Here is a 7,971-nt window from a genome sequence, read left to right as displayed (position 1 = left end):
TTTGATTCGGCGATATTGTTGGATGAAGCGGCCCGGGCCGACATTACATGACCGTGTTCATGAGACTGGTTCTACCGACGTGCTTCTCACACAGGTGGCTGGCGGGTGTCTGTTTCTCCAACTTTAGTTGAATCAAGTTTGACTACAGCTGGTCCTTGTTGAAGGTTAAAACATCACACTTGACGAAAAATCGTTGTGGTTTTGATGCGGAGGTAAGAACGGTTCTTGCTAGAAGCCCGTAGCAGCCACGTAAAACTTGCAACAACAAAGTAGAGGACGTCTAACTTGTTTATTCAGGGCATGTTGTGATGTGATATGGTCAAGATGTGATGAGATATAAATTATTGTATGAGATGATCATGTTTTGTAGAAGTTATCGGCAACTGGCATTAGCCTTATGGTTGTCGCTTTATTGTATGAAATGCGATTGCCATGTAATTGCTTTACTTTATCACTAAGCAGTAGCGATAGTCATAGAAGCAATAGTTGGCGAGATGACAATGATGCTACGATGGAGATCAAGGTGTCAAGCCGGTGACGATGGAGATCATGACGGTGCTTTGGAGATGGAGATCAAAGGCACTAGATGATGATGGCCATATCATGTCACATATTTTGATTGCATGTGATGTTTATCCTTTATGCATCTTATTTTACTTAGTACGGCGGTAGCATTATAAGATGATCCCTCACTAAATTTCAAGGTATAAGTGTTCTCCCTGAGTATGCACCGTTGCTACAGTTCGTCGTGCCGAGACACCACGTGACGATCGGGTGTGATAAGCTCTACGTTCATATACAACGGGTGCAAGCCAGTTCTGCACATGCAGAATACTCGGGTTAAACTTGACGAGCCTAGCATATGCAGATATGGCCTCGGAACAGTGAGACCGAAAGGTCGAATGTGAATCATATAGTAGATATGATCAACATAGTGATGTTCACCATTGAAAACTACTCCATCTCACGTGATGATCGGACATAGTTTAGTTGATATGGATCACTTGATCATTTAGATGACTAGAGGGATGTCTATCTAAGTGGGAGTTCTTAAGTAATATGATTAATTGAACTTTAAATTATCATGAACTTAGTACCTGATAGTTTTTGCATGTCTATTTTGTTGTAGATCAATGGCCCGTGCTACCGTTCTTTTGAATTTTAATGTGTTCCTAGAGAAAGCTAAGTTGAAAGATGATGGTGGCAACTACATGGACTGGGTCCGTAACTTGAGGATTATCCTCATTGCTGCATAGAAGAATTACGTCCTGGAAGCACCGCTAGGTGCAAGACCCGCTGCAGGAGCAACTCCAGACGTTATGAACGTCTGGCAGAGCAAAACTGATGACTACTCGATAGTTCAGTGTGCCATGCTTTACGGCTTAGAATCGGGACTTCAAAGACGTTTTGAACGTCATGGAGCATATGAGATGTTCCAGGAGTTGAAGTTAATATTTCAAGCAAATGCCCGAATTGAGAGATTTGAAGTCTCCAATAAGTTCTATAGCTGCAAGATGGAGGAGAATAGTTCTGTCAATGAACATATACTCAGAATGTCTGGGTACCACAACGACCTGACTCAACTGGAAGTTAATCTTCCTGATGATAGTGTCATTGACAGAGTTCTTCAATAACTACCACCAAGCTATAAAAGCTTCGTGATGAACTATAATATGCAAGGGATGTATAAGACAATTACCGAACTCTTCGCGATGCTAAAGGCTGCGGAGGTAGAAATCAAGAAGGAGCATCAAGTGTTGATGGTTAACAAGACCACTAGTTTCAAGAAAAAGGGCAAAGGGAAGAAGGGGAACTTCAAGAAGAACGGCAAGCAAGTTGCTGCTCAAGTGAAGAAGCCCAAGTCTGGACCTAAGCCTGAAACTGAGTGCTTCTACTGCAAAGGGACTGGTAACTCGAAGCGGAACTGCCCCAAGTATTTGGCGAATAAGAAGGATGGGAAAGTGAAAGGTATATTTGATATACATGTTATTGATGTGTACCTTACTAATGCTCGTAGTAGCACCTGGGCATTTGATACTGGTTCTGTTGCTCATATTTGCAACTCGAAACAGGGGCTACGGATTAAACGAAGATTGGCTAAGTACGAGGTGACGATGCGCGTGAGAAATGGTTCCAAAGTCGATGTGATCGCCGTCGGCACGCTACCTCTACATCTACCGCCGGGATTGGATTTAGACCTAAATAATTGTTATTTGGTGCCAGCGTTGAGCATGAACATTATATCTGGATCTTGTTTGATACGAGCCGGTTATTCATTTAAATCAGAGAATAATGGTTGTTCTATTTATATGATTAATATCTTTTATGGTCATGCACCCTTGATGAGTGGTCTATTTTTGTTGAATCTCGATTTTAGTGATACACATATTCATAATATTGAAGCCAAAAGATGCAAGGTTAATAATGATAGTGCAACTTATTTGTGGCACTGCCGTTTAGGTCATATTGGGGTAAAGCGCATGAAGAAAATCCATGCTGATGGGCTTTTGGAATCACTTGATTATGAATCAGTTGATGCTTGCGAACCATGCCTCATGGGAAAGATGAATAAGACTCCGTTCTCCGGAACAATGGGGCGAGCAACTGACTTATTGGAAATAATACATACTGATGTATGCGGTCTGATGAGCGTTGAGGCTCGCGGCAGGTATCATTATTTTCTGACCTTCACAGATGATTTGAGCAGATATGGGTATAGCTACTTAATGAAACATAAGTCTGAAACATTTGAAAAGTTCAAAGAATTTCATAGTGAAGTGGAAAATCATCATAACAAGAAAATAAAGTTTCTACGATCTGATCGTGGAGGTGAATATTTGAGTTATGAGTTTGGTCTTCATTTGAAACAATGTGGAATAGTTTCGCAACTCATGCCACCTGGAACACCACAGCATAATGGCGTCCCCAAACGTCGTAACCGTACTTTATTATATATGGTGCGATCTATGATGTCTCTTACTGATTTACCATGATTGTTTTGGGGTTATGCTTTAGAGATGGCTGCATTCACGTTAAATAGGGCACCATCTAAATCCGTTGAGACGAAACCATATGAACTGTGGTTTGGCAAGAAACCTGTAGCGACCAGACCTCAAATAGTCTTTGCTGTTGTGCACCAGTGTCATCCCTGGATCAGTAATGCTGACACGAATAGTACAAATGGAGGATTTATAACAGAGTAGCAATGACACACTTATTACATCGAATATCTCAAAAGAGAATAAGTATGATAAATATGGCTTAAGGCCATCTAAATACGATAACAGCGGAAGGCTTGGAAGATAAATGAGTCCATCAACTCCAACGGCATCACTGAGTATAAGACCACGACCTAAGGCACCTTACTCGTCGTCTGAAAAGTCTGCAACATGAAACGTTGCATCCCGAAAACGGGTCAGCACATGGAATATGCTGGCAATGTAACACATAGAGAATAATGAACATAATAAAGCTATACTACATGCATATATGGCTGGTGGAAAGCTCTATGGTTACAGTTTTGCGAAAAGCCAATTTTTCCCTACTGCAAAGGAATAAGTTATGTTTAACTATCATGGTGGTTGTTAAACATTGAGAAGGTACCTCCAACTCAATCCCAATTAAGTGTCATCATTAACCCAACAAAATTAATTAAAGTTACATGGTGATGAGATTCACATGATAATCCAGGTACTAGATACTCAAGTTGTCCATAACCGGGGACACGGCTAATCCCGGGTTCGGCTTCTTCCCAGAGCTTCCATTGCCATTACCATTTTGGGCTTCAGGACAATCAGTTGCATAGTGTCCAGTCTTCTGGCACTTGAAACAAGTAATGTGACTTAGATCCCTCTTGGCTGGGGTAGATGGGTTGGTGCGGTTCTGGCCGTTGCTTCCTCCATTCCCATTACCATTCTTGGAGCCATTATGGTTGTGCGAACTACCTCCTCCATGGGTATGCTGAAACTGTCCTCCCGGTTTCGGGGCAAATCGTGGTTTCTGCTGAGCTCCAGAATTATACTTCCCTTGTCCATATTTCCTCTTACGGTTTTCAATCTGTTGTTGCTTCCCTTCAATCATGAGAGCTCTATCTACCAACTCCTGGTAGTGTTGAAGGTTGCTACCATTAGCTGCATGCTCAGTTCATCATTTAGTCCTTCCAAAAACTTCTCCTGCTTGGCTGCATCTGTAGCAACGTCATCTGGTGCATAACGTGCTAACTTACTGAAATCCTCCACATACTGGCCTACGGTGCGTCCTCCTTGGCGTAGGTTGCGAAACTCACGCTTCTTCATAGCCATAGCTCCTGCTGAAACATGAGCTGTACGGAAAGCTTGCTGAGACTGGTCCCATGTGACAGTGTCAATAGGGTGTGTGGCTGTGTAATTCTCCCACCATGATGCTGCGGGTCCATCAAGCTGATGTGCGGCAAAACGCACTCTTTCCGCATCTGTGCATCCTGCAGTGGTCAACTCCCTTCCAACTTTGCGGAGGCAATCATCTGCAACAATCGGCTCGGTGCTGCTGGAAAACACCGGCGGGTTTAGCCTCAAGAAACGGGCTAAGTGATCAACAGGTGGTGGTGGTGGTGGGTTGTTGTTGTTGTTGTTGTTGCCTTGGTTCTGTACTAACACTTGCATCAGGGCATTCTGTTGCTGAATCAACTGGGTGATCTCTGGTGGGAAAACAAATCCGGTGTCGCGTCTCAGAGGCATCTGATGGGTTAGAAAATATGAGAGTTAAGAATAGAATGAGGTCTAGAGGGAAAACACTACCCATATGCTCATGAGTCAAACACAATCAATATCACTCAATCAATTTAAACAAGGCATACAATCAATCTAACTAGCGTTACAAAGTGCTTGAACTATACTATTAAATGGGGGGGGGGAACTACTACTGATATGGTGGTCTACTAGAAATTCTGATCAGTTGAAGACTCCATGATGTCTGCTCCAGCTTCATCAACAAAGTCATCTTCACTTGGTTCCGAGTCGGTGTCGTCGATGATGATGTAGTTATCCGGGCAAGCACATTTATCATCTTCTGCTTTTGGCACTGGGTTTCCCATGAATACTCCAATCTTCTTCTCCAGGTCGTCATTCTTCCCTACTAGTGCGACGATTTCCTCCAAATAATCCTCGCGTGTGGCCTTGAGTTCTTACTCCAGCTCCTTGATCTTCGTCAACGCCTTCTTCAGCTCTTCCTTGTCTGAGCACATCTGGTTCTCCTGGCGACGAATGTGTTGGTTTTGCTCCTGGATGAAAGCTGCAATTGATCCATCCTTCTTGGTTCTGATCATCTCCCATTGCTCGTCTCAGCGTCCACAAATCTGATAAATTGTATCCTTAAGCTCCCTGTGGTAGACTTCTCCAATGCGTCCCATAGCGATGTGGGCGGCCATGCTCTTCCCTAAACTCCAGGTTGGTGCTTCGAAAACCAATCTTATGGGTTCAGTAACTGGCACAAACGTCCTTCCTGGAACTTGAACTTGAATCTTCCAGCTCTCCTCTTCGGGTAATGTGGCGTTGTAGGTTCCGGTGATGCTTGGTATTCCTATGTTCAAGTACTTAGTGACTTCCTTCAAGTATCGTCCAAAAGGCGTGTCTTCATCTGGTTGCATGAACTTGCTCCTTGCATCCGCCATTCCTAAAAGAGTAGAAAGTGGAGAGGGGTCAGAAATGAGAAGAGAGAGGTGTTCTAGGGGTTAAGCTTAGTGTTCGTGTCCTACAGTCAGCGTGTGCTCTGATACCACCTTTGTAGCGACCAGACCTCAAATAGTCTGTGCTGCTGTGCACCAGTGTCATCCCTGGATCAGTAATGCTGACACGCACAGTACAAATGGAGGATTTATAACAGAGTAGCAATGACACACTTATTACATCGAATATCTCAAAAGAGAATAAGTATGATAAATATGGCTTAAGGCCATCTAAATACGATAACAGCGGAAGGCTTGGAAGATAAATGAGTCCATCAACTCCAACGGCATCACTGAGTATAAGACCACGACCTAAGGCACCTTACTCGTCGTCTGAAAAGTCTGCAACATGAAACGTTGCAGCCCGAAAACGGGTCAGCACATGGAATATGCTGGCAATGTAACACATAGAGAATAATGAACATAATAAAGCTATACTACATGCATATATGGCTGGTGGAAAGCTCTATGGTTACAGTTTTGCGAAAAGCCAAATTTTCCCTACTGCAAAGGAATAAGTTATGTTTAACTATCATGGTGGTTGTTAAACAATGAGAAGGTACCTCCAACTCAATCCCAATTAAGTGTCATCATTAACCCAATAAAATTAATTAAAGTTACATGGTGATGAGATTCACATGATAATCCAGGTACTAGATACTCAAGTTGTCCATAACCGGGGACACGGCTAATCATGATTAGTTTGTACACTCTGCAGAGGTTTGCGCACTTTTCCCCACAAGACTCGATCGCCTCCGCTTGATTCTCGCACTGCATGATGTTTGAGAAACGGATGACCGAGACACAGTCTTTCAGAAACAATCACCCTTTACTCCGGATGGACAGTTACACCTACTTTCCCCTACATCTGCTAGCCCACCTCTTCAAGAGATCATGTAACCTACTCAACTATGCTAGAGCCCATAATAGCTTGTGGCTGCACACGGAAGTTTCTAGCATGAATAATCTTATGATCCCTTTGAGCCTGGGTGGCGGTCCTTATAAAAACAGGCAACACTGGGTTCTCCAGGTGCCTCAATCCACCCAGATGTGAGTTTTAGTTGCCACCTTAAGTAAACCATTATTAACAATCTCACATCTGTCATGAATATCTCTCAAACCCAATCCACGTCTACGAGCATAGCATGGCAATAATAGCAAACGTAGAAGTAACTCCCAAGGGTTTGATGAATAAAACAGGTAATAGGTACTACCTCAACTACTTCCCAATACCCACAGTTTAATTAGCTCCTAATCATGCAATGTTTGAGGATTGATCTAATGCAATAAAAACTGGGTATGGAAAGTATGATCAAAGTGTTACTTGCCTTGCTGATGATCCGCGAAACCTAGAGATTCGAAGTAACAAGCGGCGCACTCCGGGTATTCTATCGCAAACAAACAAGCAAACAATAAGTACTCATCTAATGCACAGGTAAAACTCGAATGAAAGATCCAACCAGAAGTTCATCTTAAGAACTCCGGTTTGCAAAAAGAATCAACTCGAACAAAGCAACGAAAGTCAAACGGCGAAAGAAACAAGCTTCGTTTACTAATCTGGATCTAGGTCAAATTTTACAGTAGCAAAAACTTGTTTGAGTAGGTTAAACGGAAAGAGAATTTCGAGACGAAACTCTAGGCGCTTGAATCGCCTGATTCCGACAAACGAGCGAAAAGTTAAACAAAAACGAAGATCCGATCAGAAATCGAGATCTGGAATAATCGCGGAAAAATCCGACGAAAAAGAAAACTGACGAACGGTTAAAGAACGGACGTTCGTTAACAGTGAAAATCCGACGAACACGTTCATTAAAACGAACGGAACGGTGAACGTTCACTAGATAATAAAACCGAAGAAATAAACCGATCTAGGGTTTAGAAAAAAACGAACGGTTTTTTCTAGAAAACCGGCAAACGGCGGCGGGTCGGTACCTCGTCGGGACGGGGCTCCGGCGGGGTCGGCTGGGCTCCGGCGAGGGCGGCTTGGGGCGGCGGGGGCTCGGGCGGCGAGGGGCGGCGACGAACGGCGAGCGGCGGCGGGCTCGGGCGGCGGCGTCCTCGGGCTCCGGCGGCGGCGACTTGAGGCGGGGACGGGGTGAAGGGGGGGCGGCGGCGGCTTATAAGAGAGGGGGGCTGGTGGCGTGGGGGAGGGGGCAAGGCGGCGGCGGCCGTGCTCGGGGCGGACTCGGGCTCGGCGGCGCTGGCGTGCGCGCGAGGGAGACGGCGCGGCTGGGCCTCGGCCCGGTCGGGCGCGGTTGGTTTTTTTTAAG

The sequence above is a fragment of the Triticum aestivum genome, chromosome 4D (genome assembly GCF_018294505.1).
Source record: "Triticum aestivum cultivar Chinese Spring chromosome 4D, IWGSC CS RefSeq v2.1, whole genome shotgun sequence".
NCBI classification, from domain to species: domain Eukaryota; kingdom Viridiplantae; phylum Streptophyta; class Magnoliopsida; order Poales; family Poaceae; genus Triticum; species Triticum aestivum.
This window is presented reverse-complemented; position numbering follows the sequence as displayed.